Raw genomic sequence first — 17,522 nt, 5'->3', positions numbered from 1 at the left:
TGGGCTGGCATGAGGAAATTTTATTACACGTGGTCGTCACAGGCGTTGAATTCCTCCGAGATCCATGTCTCATTCATTTTTAGAAATGTGAGATAGTCCACACTGTCGTGAGCTAGGCGAGTGCGCTTATCGGTCACAATCCCCCCTGCTGCACTGAACGTCTTTTCGGACAGAACACTCGATGAGGGGAAACCCAAGAGTTCCATGGCATATTCTGCCAGCTCTGGGCACAGGTCAAGCCTGCACACCCAGTAGTCCAGGCGTTTCTGCCTTCTCAGAGCGTCCACATCGGCCGTTAACCCAATGTAGTCGGACACCTGTCAGTCTAGGCATTCCCTGAGGCTGCATCTGGAGGGCGGCTTTCGATGGGTTGGCTGCAAGCAGGATCTCATATCCGAAGTGACCAACATATCTTCAAACCGCCCTCTTCTTGCAGGCTCGGTAGGATTGGTACCTGCACCTGTTTTGCTGTGGGTGGAAATTCCTCAGCAGAATGCAGCATCTCTCGCAGCAGGGTCTGGAAATGCTGAATTCTGACAGCCTTCTGTGATGTTGGTAACATGTCAGCCATTTTTTGTGTTTGTACCGGGGGTCTAAGTACATTGCCACCCAGTACTAGTCCTTGCCCTTTATGCTTTTTATGCAGGGGTCCCTCTTCAAACACTGAAGAATGAAGGCCCCCATTTGCACTAAACTGGAAGCGGTGAAGTGGCCTGGCTCCTGCTCATCGTCCAGGATAATGTCGTCCTCTGTCTTGCTGATCCTCCTCCTCCGCCCTGGCACCATCCTCCTTTGACTCCTCTTCAGACTGCTGTTGACTTGTCTCAGATGGAGTAGCCCCCCTGGGAATTCATCCAGCATTGTGACTTTCTCATCTTCCAGCTCCTGCTCCTCGACGGCTTGATCAATGACACGACACAATGCATGCTCCAGAAAGAAGGCGTAAGATACGATGTCACTGATGGCGCCCTGGCTGCGACTGACCAGTTTGTTAATCTCATCAAATGGCCGCAGAAGTCTGCATGTGCCCCGCATGAGCAGCCACTGGCACGGTGAAAAGAAACCAAGCTCCCCAGAACCTGTCCTGCTGCAGAGTTCGTACAGGTAGTCGTTAATGGCACGTTATTGCTGAAGCAGTGCGTAGGGCTGTCACAAATCAGACGTCTCATGGGTAGGTGGAATCGCCGCTGAACATCAGCAAGGCGAGCCATGGCCGTGTAAGATCTTTCAAAATGGCCAGAGATTTTCCTGACCTGCCGCAAGACGTCCTGGACCCCGGGGTATTTGGCAACAAATCGCTGCACGACTAAGTTCAGCGCGTGTGCCATGCACGGCACGTGTGTAATTTTGCCCTGCTTCAGCGCGCTCAGCAGATCGGCACTGTTGTCGCACACCACTTTACCAACTGTCAAATTGAGCGCGGTTAGCCACTGATCGGCCTGTGACCGCAGAGTCGAAAGCAGTGCAGGACCGGCGTGTCTATTGGCTTCCAGGCACAACACCCGCAGCACAGCATGGCAACGTCTCATCTGGCACGTTGAATAGGTTTATGTGAGCTTGTGGGGTGCAGCGGAAGAGGTGGTAGTAGTGGAAAAGGAGGAGTCAGCCGAGGAGGAGACGGAGGATGGAGGAGGAGAAGAAGAGACAGATCTGCATGTAATCCGTGCGGTAACACCAAATCCACACGGGTGCTACGGGTTAAATGCTTGACGGCCGTCAGAAGGTTCACACAGTGTGCAGTAAAAGTTATGTACCTTCCCTGCCTGTGTTTGCTAGACCACGTGTCTGTGGTCAGATGTATCTTGGCACCGACACTGTGTGCAAGAGATATTTTCACTTGCCGCTGAACGTGGCCATATAGCTCTGGGATGCCCTTCTGGGGGAAATGTTTCCTTCCGGAGAGCTTCCATTGCGGTGTGCCAATGATTACAAATTTTCTAAAGGCCTCCAAGTCCACCAGTTTATATGGCAGTAGTTGGCGGGCTAGCAGTTCCGACAAGCCAGCGGTCAGCCATTGGGCAAGAGGGTTATCCGGTGTCATCGACTTTTTACGCTCGAACATTTGGGCCACGGAAGCCTGACGGCACGGTGGAAGGTGGAGTGGAGGAAAATGGGAGGAGAGAGGAGAAGGAGAAGAGGCAGGACATGGAGTGTCGGGAGTGTGGCTTTGTGGGTTGTCACAGCGTTGCCACTGGGCTCGGTGATGGGAGGCCAGATCCCTTCTTAAAGGGAACCTGTCACCTCCAAAAACCATCCCAAGCCGCCTGCAGTATCTGACAATAGCCAGCAGCTGGTTCCGACAATAATTTTCTTCCTGAAGGCTGATGCGGCTAAAGCTCAGAAAACGTTATTTTATCCCCTGCCGGCGCGCTTCTCTAGTCATGCTTGAAGTCAAGGGGGCTGCGGCCTCCTTGCTTCAAGTCAAGATAACCATGCTCCCTTCCCTGCCCCTTCGCTGTGACTGACAGCCGGCAGTTCGGCTGGCTTTGCCGAACTCCCTGCATAAACGCTGTCAGTCACAGCAAAGGGGCAGAGAAGGGGGCGTGGTTATTTTGACTTGAATCAAATCAGTATTTTGTGGAAGCAGGTGTATCGAAGGCCTCAATCAATATTTGGTGGAAGCAGGTATATCAATCCCCTTAATCAGTATTTTGTGGGAGCCAGGATATAGAACCCCTTAATCAATATTTGGTGGAAGCAAGTATATCGCACCCCTCAATCTGCATTTTGTGGAAGCAGGTATATCAAACTCCTTAATCAGTATTTTGTGAAAGCAGGTATATCGCACCCCTCAATCAGTATTTTGTGGAAGCAGGTATATAACACCCCTTAATCAGTATTTTGTGGAAGCAGGTGCAGCGTTTTCTGCCACACTTTTTCCTTCCCACAGACTTCCCACTGAGGTGCCTTGATACAGCACTCTGGGAACAGCCTATTCATTCAGAAATTTCTTTCTGTGTCTTACCCTCTTGCTTGAGGGTGTCAATGATGGCCTTCTGGACAGCAGTCAGGTCGGCAGTCTTACCCATGATTGCGGTTTTGAGTAATGAACCAGGCTGGGAGTTTTTAAAAGCCTCAGGAATCTTTTGCAGGTGTTTAGAGTTAATTAGTTGATTCAGATGATTAGGTTAATAGCTCGTTTAGAGAACCTTTTCATGATATGCTAATTTTTTTAGATAGGAATTTTGGGTTTTCATGAGCTGTATGCCAAAATCCTCAATATTAAAACAATAAAAGGCTTGAACTACTTCAGTTGTGTGTAATGAATCTAAAATATATGAAAGTCTAATGTTTATCAGTACATTACAGAAAATAATGAACTTTATCACAATATGCTAATTTTTTTAGAAGGACCTGTATATTAGTTCTTAGAAGGACTTTTGTGGCCTTATTAGCTAACGTTTGGTGTCCCTAACAGCCTGTCCCTGCTCCACAAAGCAACCTCCCCCTACACTGGCAAAACACTGAATGTAAAATGGCTGACAGCTCGGGTTTTGTTATAGAGTGGGGGGTGTCCATGTGCTGAAACATCTTAACTGGCTGTCCTGTCCCACCTGATGTTTGTGCCATGGATCAATGTTCGGTGCAATGCAAAAGATTGGCGCCGGTGGACATCGCCATATCTTCACATGTTCTGTTAATCGCGAACGTGCAAAGTTCGCCGCAAAACGGCCACCAGGCGAACCGCAAGGCCATCTCTAAGTGGCACCATATGGTGGCACATGGAGTAAGGAGGCACATATACATTGTATCCTCCTTACAGGCTCCATCCACATGCCTCTAGGTATATGGAGGCCTAAGGAAAATTTTGTATATTAAGGCTAGTTTCACACTATCGTTACAGGTCTCAGAAGGCTGTTCCAGCAGAAAGCAGCCTGCCAGAGCTCTCTGGATCCTGCAAAGCCAGATCTTGCCATGTACCCACCTGCCCCCATTGACTATAATAAGATCTGGTGGAGATACAGCTGCTACGCAGCAAATATGCCGGGATTTGAGCGGACATAAACAGTAGTGCTAGGGCCATGATGAGACCAAGTAACCTCTTCTCCACTTCCTGCTGATTTGTTAACGGTAAAGTGCTTAGCGTAAGGCATAGTTTTATACTAGTGTTAGAGCTTTCCACAGGCTGTTCCTGATATTAAGGTAGTGGCTGGATCGCCACCGGATCCCATTAGAGTCAATGAGGGCAGGCGGGCACATGGTAACATCCGGTTATGCCGAATCCAAAGAGCTTCGGCAGATTCTCTGCCAGAACAGCCTGTCGGAGATCTGTAACGCAGATGAGATAGAAGCTTAAGTGAACATTCATCCGTCCGGGGTTTATCTTCCCTACTACTGCAATTAACCCACGCTTTAATTTTAGATTTCGCTTTTACCTCAGCTTTGCTCTTGTACTTCACCTCCTCTTATTATCTTCACCTCTTCAACCTTGAATTGCAACCGTACAGCTCAATAGAAACCGAGTGTCCACCTGTCTGTGTGTGATCTCCTGGTTCTTGTTATGTTTCTACTTTACCAGTCATGACGTCTCTCCCGGGGGACATGCGGCTACTAACACTGCGCTTGATTGCAACTCAGTAAGGATTCCAGATTACTCATTACGACCTGAGTCATGTTCTGCAATGCATAGTTGAGGTAACATAGAAGACAATAGTTTAATGGTGGTGATGTTATTTACAAAGAAGTATCATCTATATTCCTACATTAATTGGTGAAATGCTTTCTTCCTGTTAACTCCTTCAGAGCGATTTTCTATTTTAGCTTTTTAGTTCTTTACTCCCTGCCTTCTTGGAGCTGTAGCTTTTTTATTTTTCCTTTCGCATAACAGTATGAGGGTTTGTTTTTTGCGGGACAAGTTGTACTTTTTAATGGCACCATCTACTATTGCATAGGATGTAGTGGGAAGCTGGAAAAAAAAAATCCAAATGTGGTGGAATTGACAAAAACAAATTTCGCCACAGTTTTATCGGTTTGGGTTTTACGGTGTTCAGTATGCCGTAAAACTGACTTGTGCTCTTCATTCTCCGGGTCAGTACAATTACAGCAATACCACATTTGTATAGTTTTTCTTGTGTTTTAATACCGGAAAAGAAAAAAAAATTATTTTCATCTCCATATTCTGACCCCTTTAACTTTAACTTTATAGTTACGTCTACGAAGTTTTGTGAGGGCTCATCTGTGGTGTTCATTGATTTCATTTTGGCGTGTATGACTTTTTGATCACTTTTTATTACATTTTTTTGGAGAGTTGAAGTGATGGAAAAACTTCAAATCGGCCATAGTGGTACCAGTTTTTTTACAGTAGAAATTACTTTCTGAAGTTATTACCCAAAGTCCTACAAGACTTCGCTAAGTAATAACTCATGGGCGCCAATACATTCTAATACTGTATGGAGCGCTCGCTGCGTACACTATTCTAACAAAGTTTTATGCGAATTGACTTCGGATGTTTCACCCAAAGTTGATTTGCTCATTTCTAATTACCTCTTTACAGAGATATCGCTGTGTGCATTTTCTCTTTATTTTGATATCATTGAGTGTATTATCTCTTCACTGTGACATCACTGTGCTTATTATCTCTGTACTGTGACATCACCAGGGGCGGACTGACCATTTGGGCACTCGGGCATGGTCTGAGGGCCCGCAGCCACTAGGGGACCCTGTCAGGCCCCGCAACCTGCCGCAAGTGACAGTCAAACTCACAGCGCTTTTAATGGCCAGTCGCAGGTCGGGGCTTCTATGCCTGGCCGGCAGGCCCGCAGCGCTGCGCAATTACTTTACCCAGTGTCCATCCCCGGCCCCGCCCCCACCCATACCCTCTCCAGCGCTGCACCATTCTTGCTGTTATTTCTGCGGGACCCGGCCGTGACCTCAGCCCCAGATCTCTCGAGATCGCGGGAAGACGTGGCACACGCCAGATAACTGGATTGCGCAAGAAGAAGACGACAGCCCCGTCAACTGAAGTCCAGAGCAGAACAGTAGGTAAGTATTGTTTTGTATGTGTAGTGTATGTGCACACCGCCGACTTCATATCACAGTGGCAGGGGGCACCTGGCAGTGGCGGCACAGTGGCACGCCGCACTAAATAAATCATGAGGGGCGCCAAAAAATGAAATATATATGGGGGGGGGGGGTAAAAAATGTAATATATACAGGGAGGGCAATAAATGAAATATATTGGGGCCCATAGAAGTCTAGTCACGCCACTGATCATATCCTTCATATCCTTCACTCATCATAGTGAAGAACTCTCCGTGATACTAATCAGAGCTTCCATTTTGGCTGATTAGTCAGCACAGATTAGTACCAGAGGAGCAGGAAGTGGTGAAGGATCGGTATGCACCACTTCCTGGTCCTCGCACAGCATAATGGGGGCTGAGAGGCATAATGGGGGCTGATGAGAGGTATAAGGGCTGATAATGGGGGCTGAGAGGCATAAGGGCTGATTATGGGGGCTAATGAGAGGCATGGGGGCTGATATGAGGGTGATGAGAGGCATGGGGCTCTCATCTGAGGTCTGATTGGGGGGTCATTTACATTGGGTCTGAACTGAGGTCTGATTGGGGTTCTGATTTGAGGTCTTATTGGGGTCTTATTAACATTGTGGGTCTGATTGGGGCTGTCAGCTGAGGTCTGATTAACATTGGGGGTCTGATTGGTGGTCTGACCTGAGGTGTAATGAAAATTATTTCTGTTTCTTATTTTCCCCCTCTAAAACCTAGGTGCATCTTATAGGTCTCCTTCCTGAACTGCAGAGCGGTGGCCACTTCCAGCCCAGCTGCCCAGAGCACTGATCCTGAGCCGCTGGAGTCTTCAGAACTGTAAGAATTTAAAGTAATTCACTGTACAGTATATATTACTTGTTTTATGTGAGTAAGGGCTTGTTCATACGACCATGTGAAGCCCGTGCCCGTGCTGTGGACCACAAATTGCGGTCCGCAATACACGGGCACCATTCTGTGTGCATTCTGCATCACAGATGTGGACGCATTCAATTCCTGAGATGCGGAACGGAAGCACGGTATGGAACACTACAGAAGCACTACGGAGTGCTTCCTGGGGTTCCGTTCCGATCCTCCGCACAGCAAAAAGATAGAACTTGCTCATCTTTTTGCGGAACCGACAGATTGCGGACCCATTCAAGGTCAGCGATCCCCATGCAGCTGGGCCACAGTCGGTGCCCGTGCATTGCGAACCGCAATTTGCGGTCCACAGCACGGGCTTCACGCCTTTTACGAAAAAATTGCAGTATTTACATTACTGCCAAGGAACACCTCTAGTGGCCACTCATCAGACGGCCACTCATCAGACGGCCACTAGAGGTGCTTCCTAGTCTAGTGTTGCACAACATGCAACACTGGCATCCACGCTAAACACTCCTTATAGAAATGCATTGATTCAAATCATCTCTATGAAGCCACGCATGCGCAATAGCCTCCCAATGCTTCCCTATGGGAAAGCCGTGGGTTGGCTATGATCTACTCACACACTGCACATTCCTGTGACTTATATTGCTGTAGAGCTTGCGATACTCACACACTGCACTTTTCTATGCATTTTATTGCTGAGGTGATCTGTGATGTACTTGCACATAGCACATTACTGTGAGTTGTATTGCTGTGGAGCTATGCCATACACAGAGTCTGAGATACGCTTGTGTTGTGGTGGAGGGCGGGATATTTTTATTTTTATTAGTAAACATTTATTTTGAACTTAGTGAAGAGAAATTCTGTACCAAGTGTAGGTGATGTGGGTGGAGCAATATGTGGGTGGGACTGTGTGTGGGTGTGGCTTTAGGGTGGGCTGGGACACAGGGGCCCCATAATCTCCTATTGCCCGGGGGCCCCATGATTTGTCAGTCCGCCCCTGGACATCACTGTGTATATTATCTCTGTACTGTGACATCACTGTGTTTATTATCCCTGTACTGTGACATCACTGTGTGTATTATCTCTGTACTGTGACATCACTGTGTTTATTATCCCTGTACTGTGACATCACTGTGTGTATTATCTCTGTACTGTGACATAATTGTGTGTATTATCTCTGTACTGTGACATCCCTGTGTTTATTATCCCTCGACTGTGACATCACTGTGTTTATTATCCCTGCACTGTGACATCACTGTGTTTATTATCTCTGTACTGTGACATCACTGTGTTTATTATCCCTGTACTGTGACATCACTGTGTTTATTATCCCTGTACTGTGACATCACTGTGTTTATTATCCCTGTACTGTGACATCACTGTGTTTATTATCTCTGTACTGTGACATCACTGTGTTTATTATCCCTGTACTGTGACATCACTGTGTTTATTATCCCTGTACTGTGACATCACTGTGTTTATTTTCCCTGTACTGTGACATCACTGTGCTTATTATCCCTGTACTGTGACATCACTGTGTTTATTATCCCTGTACTGTGACATCACTGTGTTTATTATCTCTGTACTGTGACATCACTGTGTTTATTATCCCTGTACTGTGACATCACTGTGTTTATTATCTCTGTACTGTGACATCACTGTGTTTATTATCCCTGTACTGTGACATCACTGTGTTTATTATCTCTGTTCTGTGACATCACTGTGTTTATTATCCCTGTACTGTGACATCACTGTGTTTATTATCCCTGTACTGTGACATCACTGTGTTTATTATCCCTGCACTGTGACATCACTGTGTTTATTATCCCTGTACTGTGACATCACTGTGTTTATTATCCCTGCACTGTGACATCACTGTGTTTATTATCCCTCGACTGTGACATCACTGTGTGTATTATCTCTGTACTGTGACATCACTGTGTGTATTATCTCTGTACTGTGACATCACTGTGTTATTATCCCTGTACTGTGACATCACTGTGTTTATTATCCCTGTACTGTGACATCACTGTGTTTATTATCCCTGTACTGTGACATCACTGTGTTTATTATCCCTGTACTGTGACATCACTGTGTTTATTATCTCTGTACTGTGACATCACTGTGTTTATTATCCCTGTACTGTGACATCACTGTGTTTATTATCCCTGTACTGTGACATCACTGTGTTTATTATCCTCTGTACTGTGACATCACTGTGTTTATTATCCCTGTACTGTGACATCACTGTGGTTTATTATCCCTGTACTGTGACATCACTGTGTTTATTATCCCTGTACTGTGACATCACTGTGTTTATTATCCCTGTACTGTGACATCACTGTGTTTATTATCCCTGTACTGTAAAACAACGGTTTTTATTATCCTGTACTGTGACATCACTGTGTTTATTATCCTGTACTGTGACATCACTGTGTTTATTATCCCTGTTACTGTGACATCACTGTGTTTATTATCCCTGTACTGTGACATCACTGTGTTTATTATCTCTGTACTGTGACATCACTATGTTTATTATCTCTGTACTGTGACATCACTGTGTTTATTATCCCTGTACTGTGACATCACTGTGTTTATTATCTCCTGTACTGTGACATCACTGTGTTTATTATCCCTGTACTGTGACATCACTGTGTTTATTATCCCTGTACTGTGACATCCTTACTGTGTTTATTATCCCTGTACTGTGACATCACTGTGTTTATTATCTCTGTACTGTGACATCACTGTGTTTATTATCCTCTGTACTGTGACATCACTGTGTTTATTATCTCTGTACTGTGACATCACTGTGTTTATTATCTCTGTACTGTGACATCACTGTGTTTATTATCTCTGTACTGTGACATCACTGTGTTTATTATCCCTGTACTGTGACATCACTGTGTTTATTATCTCCTGTACTGTGACATCACTGTGTTTATTATCTCTGTACTGTGACATCACTGTGTTTATTATCCCTGTACTGTGACATCACTGTGTTTATTATCCCTGTACTGTGACATCACTGTGTTTATTATCCTCTGTACTGTGACATCACTGTGTTTATTATCCCTCACTGTGACATCACTGTGTTTATTATCTCTGTACTGTGACATCTCTGTGTTTATTATCTCTGTACTGTGACATCACTGTGTGTATTATCTCTGTATGGTGACATCACTGTGTTTATTATCTCTGTACTGTGACATCACTGTGTTATTATCCCTGTGCTGTGACATCACTGTGTTTATTATCCTGTACTGTGACATCACTGTGTGTATTATCTCTGTACGGTGACATCACTGTGTTTATTATCCCTCGACTGTGACATCACTGTGTTTATTATCTCTGTACTGTGACATCACTGTGTGTATTATCTCTGTACGGTGACATCACTGTGTTTATTATCTCTGTACTGTGACATCACTGTTTATTATCTCTTTACTAATATATCAGTGTTTATATTGTCTCATTACTAGGATATCACTGTGTGTATTATCTCTTTACATCTCTCTGTACAACACTGTACATTATTTATTGATCTGTGGCAACATTCTACAGTATGCGTTATCCATGTACTGTGACATCACTCTAGGCCAGGCATCTCAAACTCGCGGCCCTCCAGCTGTTGTAAAACTACAACTCCCACAATGCCCTGCTGTAGGCTAATACCTGTAGGCTGACCGGGCATGCTGGGAGTTGTAGTTTTGCAACAGCTGGAGGGCCGCGAGTTTGAGATGCCTGGGGTCTAGGCATTATCTCTGTACTGTGACATCACTTTATGCATTATCCCTGCATAGAGACATCACTGCATGCATTATGTTTACTGTGACATCACTGTGTGCACACCCCTGTTCTGTGATACGTGTGCACAATATACCTTTATGTGACATCACCATAAGTAGTGTTCTTATGCTCCTACAGAACCTTCTACATTTTTTATATTGTTATAGGGCCCCATCACTGCTTTGATGGCATATACTGGAACATGTTCCCCCACTGATGAAGGAGCAGTATGCTCCGAAACGCGTCTGGGCTTTAGGCAGATAATACATGCACGAATAATAATCATATGATACATTGGATCCACTACAGATGATATTCATCTACAACAAATAGGAGCGCTCCGGAACTTCAAACATGAGGCAGCGAAGAGGAGAAGGGGCCGGCAATCCAAGAACACCTGGGACGCCGAGACTAGTAAGGCGAAGATATACACCGAAGATACCGCGATTTACTTCTGCCTTGAATAGCCGAATATTCCCGGTCATAAACAAGTCGCGGTAATGTAACCACTGACCCCCCCATACCTCGCCCCAACCTTTGGTAACATTGTTGATTGAGAACTGTCCTATCAAAGGGAAAGGAGCATTACACACACTGTGAATAGACTTTAAGTTGGATACAGGATATAATTATTGAGACCTAAGTATGATCCATACTGTGTTGTGGCCATTAACCCTATATGGGCCGAATCTAGACATTGTCATCAATCGCTTTGCAGAATTGCCTATACGGATTACACTGGATGACATTGCCAAACGCTACTTGCGTACTAGAACAGGATACATTTGGTATATAAATTTATATTAAGTATCTGGAATAATTAACGGCAATTATAACACAGTAGGCTGATTAATGCCTAAATATTAGGGCACAGATGGATAAAAATTCCTCTCTATACCCAGCAATTTTTATGTACTCAGTGTGAAGTTCTATGTATTCAGCATGCACTTTTGTATTCAGCAAAGATCCGAAGTACTCAGCCAATTTATGCAAAATGTTCTTTCTTCTTGCAAAAGTGCTCTATATCCAGTGGGATTTTTTGATACACTTAGTATTGTGATAGTAGTATTTCTATATTACTTATTTGTTCTATTATTTTTTATGTGCTCAGCAATTTATGTATCCAGCAGAACATTTTATCCTGTACATTGTGATGGTAATGCACTCTATCTATATCCTTATCCACTAGTACTGTGTTCCACTGGAAACTACACTATTATAGATTTATTGTTGGTCAAGTATAAGGATACAGAAAGCTATGACATTTGTATAATTATTTTTATATATTTTTTCTATTTTTAAAAGTTTTTAAATACTACGTTTATTATAATCTATTTTTGAATAAATAAATTAATATGTTTACCAGATATAAGAGTGCCCTCCTTTTTATATTATATATATATATATATGGGAACATGCAGATTCAATATGCCACTAAAGGCATACAGAGCTATAGCAAGGCTCCACAGGCTTCTATGCATCCTATTTTTCTGGCTTCAGACTGATCACAGCCGATACCTGTTTTGTATTACAGTATCTGCTATGATTGTGCCAGTGTCTTAAATAAGCCTATAAGTAGTTTAGCAATGACTCCTTGGCATTTCACAAATCATCCTTCCTGCCAGGCTCCATTTATGAAATACCCCTAATATATATCCGCATTTTAATTCCGGTGTCAGTGCAGGCTCCGGCATTCCTTTCATCTGTCCTGCTTCTTAGGAGATAGTGTTCCCGGTGCCCTTTATATTCTCATGTCCATCTATTTATCACTCCAGCTCTCAGACATGTCCAGCACTGTGCTAGGAATGGCATGCATTGCTAGTGCCATCACCCCAGTGATGTATAACAGCAATGCCATTACCTGGGTGATGGACGACGGAAAAGAACCAGATAAAATACATTATAATGAGCGATGGGGCTTAATCTTATCCAGCATGTCATTAGTGTTCAGGCCACCTAATGATATATTCCACTGCTCCATCCTGAGAGTGCATCTGTAGGACAGTCTCAGGGTAGGATGGCAGCAAATAATTGAGAATGCTTGTGGATTTCATACTTCAAAGGGTCTGATCCAGAAAAAAAGCATTGACTGTCCTTAAAGAGCACCTCTATCCTTTTAGGATAGGCATAACGCCTGGTAGGGTTGATCCTACTGATTAAAACGATACCTGTCTTGTGAAAATCCGATGTGACGTTCCTGAGAAAAAATACTTTTATTCTTTATGCCGATCAAGGCTTCAGCTCACCGAGGGGTGTGGCCAGGGGTTGTGACTGAGGAGTGTGGGAGTGTCTAGGCCCCACCCCTAGATGCCGTTAAGTTCTCACTTGCATAAAGAGCAAAAGTCTTTTTTCTCCAGAATGCCAAAGCCGATTTTCACATGACAGGTATCATTACAATCAGCAGGGTCAACCCTATCGCACAACTAGTATGGTTTAATAGAGTTGATCCTGCTTAAAGGTGCTCTTTCAAGCACTCAAAAAAGTTAGACTCACTACTCTGATCCTCCTAGCTGCTGCAGCCATTACATTCCATGTACCTAAATCACTGGTTCTAGCAGTATGTGGGACCAGCCCACACCTGGTAACTTATCCCTAGATACAGCCTTTGGAAAGAAAATATGTAAGCAGGGCCGGCCTTAGGTGTTCAGGCGCCCTGTGCGAGCTAACCTTGTGGCGCCCCCCCCCCCTCAAAAAAATAAAATAAAAATATTGTGTGGCACAGTGTATGCTATATGTGTATAACAAACATATTTCACATGAAAACTTACAGTTACTTGGCTTGGCCCTTGGGGATCTCGGAGCCCACCATAAAGCCCCCCCCCCCCCAGTAGTAATAATTCTCCTTATAATGTGACAGTGCAAAAAATACCCCCTTGTAATGCCCCCATTTGAGCTAATGTCCTCATAGTGCCCCCATAATGTGCCAGTATAAAATACCCCTATATAGTGCCCCTAGTAAATGACCCCATAGTTCTCCACACCCTCCTTCCTCCTAGTGCCCCCCATAATGTACCAGTATAAAATGCTCCAGTAGATGCCCTTAGTGTCCCCCATAATTTGCAAGTATAAAATACCCCTTCTTAGTGCCCCTCGTAGATGACCCCATAGTACTCCTCTCCCCCCTTCCCCATAGTACCCACCATGTGTCCCAGTATAAAATTGTACTGTACAGAGAGCCCATATAAAATACCCCTTCTTTGTGGCCTCAGTAGATGCCCCTATAGTGCCCCCAATCATGTGCCAGTATTAACAGCCCCCCCCCCTGTGCCAGTAATAATAGCCCCCTATGCCAGTAATAGCAGCCCCCCTGTGCCAGTAATAGCAGCCCCCAGTAATAACAGCCCCCCTGTGCCAGTAATAACAGCCCCCAGTAATAAGAGCCCCTCTGTGCCAGTAATAACAGCCCCCAGTAATAAGAGCCCCTCTGTGCCAGTAATAACAGCCCCCAGTAATAAGAGCCCCTCTGTGTCAGTAATAACAGCCCCCAGTAATAACAGCCCCTCTGTGCCAGTAATAACAGCCCCCAGTAATAAGAGCCCCTCTGTGCCAGTAATAACAGCCCCCAGTAACAAGAGCCCCTCTGTGTCAGTAATAACAGCCCCCAGTAATAACAGCCCCTCTGTGTCAGTAATAAGAGCCCCCAGTAATAAGAGCCCCTCTGTGCCAGTAATAACAGCCCCCCCTTTGCCAGTAATAACAGCCCTCCCTTTGCCAGTAATAACAACCCCCCCTTTGCCAGTAATAACAGCCCCCCTTTGCCAGTAATAACAGCCCCCGCCAGTAATAACAGCCCCCCTTTGCCAGTAATAACAAACAGCCCCCCCTTTGCCAGTAATAACAGCCCCCGCCAGTAAAAGTATTGTACATAATAAAAAAAAAAAAAAAAACACATACTTACCTCCATGTCAGTGATGCGATGCAGGCCTCTTCTGGCCTGTGTCCCACGCTGTATGGCTCAGGCGGCGCGATGACGTCATCGCGCCGCCTGCGCCGGCCTCTGAAAGGGACACGCCTCTCCCTCCCCCACCGCAGCACAGGCAGGCATCTGTATCGCTGTCCTGAGGACGGCGATACAGATGACTGGAGATGAGCGCTTCCACAATGGAAGCGATCATCTCCCTGTGCCAAGCCGCCGCCATTACACTGCGAGCTGTCGGCTGCCCGGCGCCCCTGTTGCTATGGCGCCCTGTGCGGCCGCACAGCCCGCACACCCCAAAGGCCGGCCCTGTATGTAAGACAAACACATTAATATCTATCGATATATTCATCTATCTACTATCTATCATCTATCTTTCTATCATCTATCTACAATGACAGACGATACATTAAACCAAATGGAAGTTACTGGCAAAACTCTAAAGAACTTTTCTACTTGGTTCCTGTTGCTATGGTAACAGGTCTCCCCCCCCGATATGCAGCACGTCTGTCTTCAGCATGGTGAGTTCTGCTGCCCCATGGGACCAAGGCATCTAGTATTAGAACATAGGTGGAAAATACAAAAATTCTGTGCACTTACTGCAGTTAAAGACTTCTATATAACTTTGTCCGTTTTTCAGTGACCGTCAAAAAAAACTGTCGTGTGAATAACCCCATAGACTACCATTGGTCTTAAAACGGACGTGTGCTTGCCGTTAAAAAATAAATAAATCACATGTCCGTTTTTCACTGTCGTGTGCATTTAGCCCTAGCCGTAAGTAAAATAAATAATTTTCTAAATATTCCTTGAGAGGTGCAGCAGCCATTTCATTTTTGGGAACAGTGGGGTCCGACCCCAGGCATAGTCTATGAATTAGTTAACCCTTTATAATAAATGCAATAAAATGTATCCGCTCTTTAGAGGATAGGTGATAAATTTTTGATCATTGGGGGGTCTGACTGCTGGGACACCCAGTGACCAGGAGAAGCTCAGGCACCCAAGCCTCTGGTGTGGTGTGCATGCATGAGCTCCGCTCACTGTCTATGGGACTGTCATATACAGATCCTGGCTGTCTCCTTCAGTGAGCAGTGGTCACACATACACACTGTGGTATAATGCACCCAGGGGACCACCATTCTCATGATCAGTGGGCGTCCCAGCAGTTGGACCTTCGAAGTGATCATGCATTTATCACCTATACTGTGCAATATATATATAGGAAACTCTCAACTCCCATCTAATGACTGATTCAGCAAGACAGAATCCTATTATTTAACCCTTCAGTGGCCACCCATATGCCCTTTTACATTGGTCACTAAGGGGCCATAGGCTAGGCCACCCCTGGTCCAGTCTAAGCACTGTACAGTTGTCTCATGCACCAGAGAGTTAGGGCTCAGACCTCACATAGATTAATAGTGACTGAGGCATCTAAGTGGCTTAGAGGGAGAGAGCTTTCCCTGTCTCCCATCAGAACCCCGCAAATGAGATTGCAGGGTGCCAATGTCTTCACATGAATGAAGTTTCCAGCCCTGCCTGAGGAATACGCCTAATGGCTCGATCTGTGACTCTTTTCCTCTGCACTCCTGAGAGCTCATAAACACTCATTTAAGCTGAATTCTTATTAACTTGATAAGGATTCAGCTTGAAGGAGATTGCTAATATCCACAAAAAAGATTTGAAAAAAAAACCTCACATTCGATAATTGGTGAGTAAGGTTTTTTTTTTTTTCAAATCCTTTCTAGTCAGCCCTTTGAGTGTTTATGAGCTGTCAGAAACACAGAGATAAGGATTACATCAGACATGATGGATTTCAATGTGAAAGGGACAGAGCAGCCTCCAGCATATGTGAAAAGGTGCTGGACAAATGGTTGAAAATTTTTAATAGAGACCAATTGGGGAAAAAAAATTAAGCCCAAAATAAGTCATTCAATAATAATTTTGAAGGTGTCACCAGCCTTTAAATTTCTCTCTATGCAGGGGTTTTGGAATTCACAAATGCTATGCTGACCTTTAAAACCAGCACATCATTTTCATACTTAGCAATAGTGATGAGCGAGCGTCAGGGGCAATATTCGAATTCGCAATATTTCACAATTGTTTTGTAGAATATTCGTCATATATTTGCGAATTCAAGATTATATTCTTGATTGAGAAAATAGGCAATGTATTATTAATGCAAAATACCGGCGTGGGATAGGCAACCTTTCTGTTGGTTGCTAGGGATCTTGCTAAGCTGTGACAAAGCCTTCTCATTGGCCCACAAGCTAGAAAAAGGGAGGGATGATCACCTGATGTGTACTGTGTTAAAAAAAAACACAAAAAAACGAATATTCGTCATTACGAATATATAGCACTATATTCAAAATATTTGCGAATTCTCGAAGTGCCAATATTCGCGATAAAAATTAGCTTTTCGAATATTCGCGCTCAACACTACTTTTGGGGCATGTAAGCCTCCCCCTCCTGGGGGATAACCCAAACTCAATGCAAAAAGTCTACTTATGGTCGTTTTTTTCATAAGCTCCACCATTTTGGTCTGGGACAGCCTGAATTAGTTGGGACTGTCTCTGAAAATTAGATTGCTGAAAATTCACGATTTTTTTGGACCTAGTGCTAAAAGCAGTTTGACGGACGACCTCCCGCCACTGACTTGTTATTCACGTCCCGATTCATTACATTGTATGAAACGCGTTGCCTCCCCTATAAATTTACTCATAGAGCTAGCCTGACAACAACTTGTGTCTTTCAATCTCTGTCCATGCTGAGTATTTTACTCTCCAAAAAGCTCAATAAATAAATAAAAAAATTAAAAATAAAAGAGAAAAACGCAGCGTCAGGTGCGGATGGATAAATGTGCAACATTAAAAAGAATAAATTGCATCAGTTCAGCTCCAAATAACAGATTACAAACAGATGACATTCTCAGCAGGAAGGCGGTTCAGATGGCA

Source organism: Bufo gargarizans, chromosome 8, assembly GCF_014858855.1.
Source record: "Bufo gargarizans isolate SCDJY-AF-19 chromosome 8, ASM1485885v1, whole genome shotgun sequence".
NCBI lineage: Eukaryota > Metazoa > Chordata > Amphibia > Anura > Bufonidae > Bufo > Bufo gargarizans.
The sequence above is the reverse complement of the archived record's forward strand: the minus strand, read 5'-3'. Positions refer to the sequence as shown.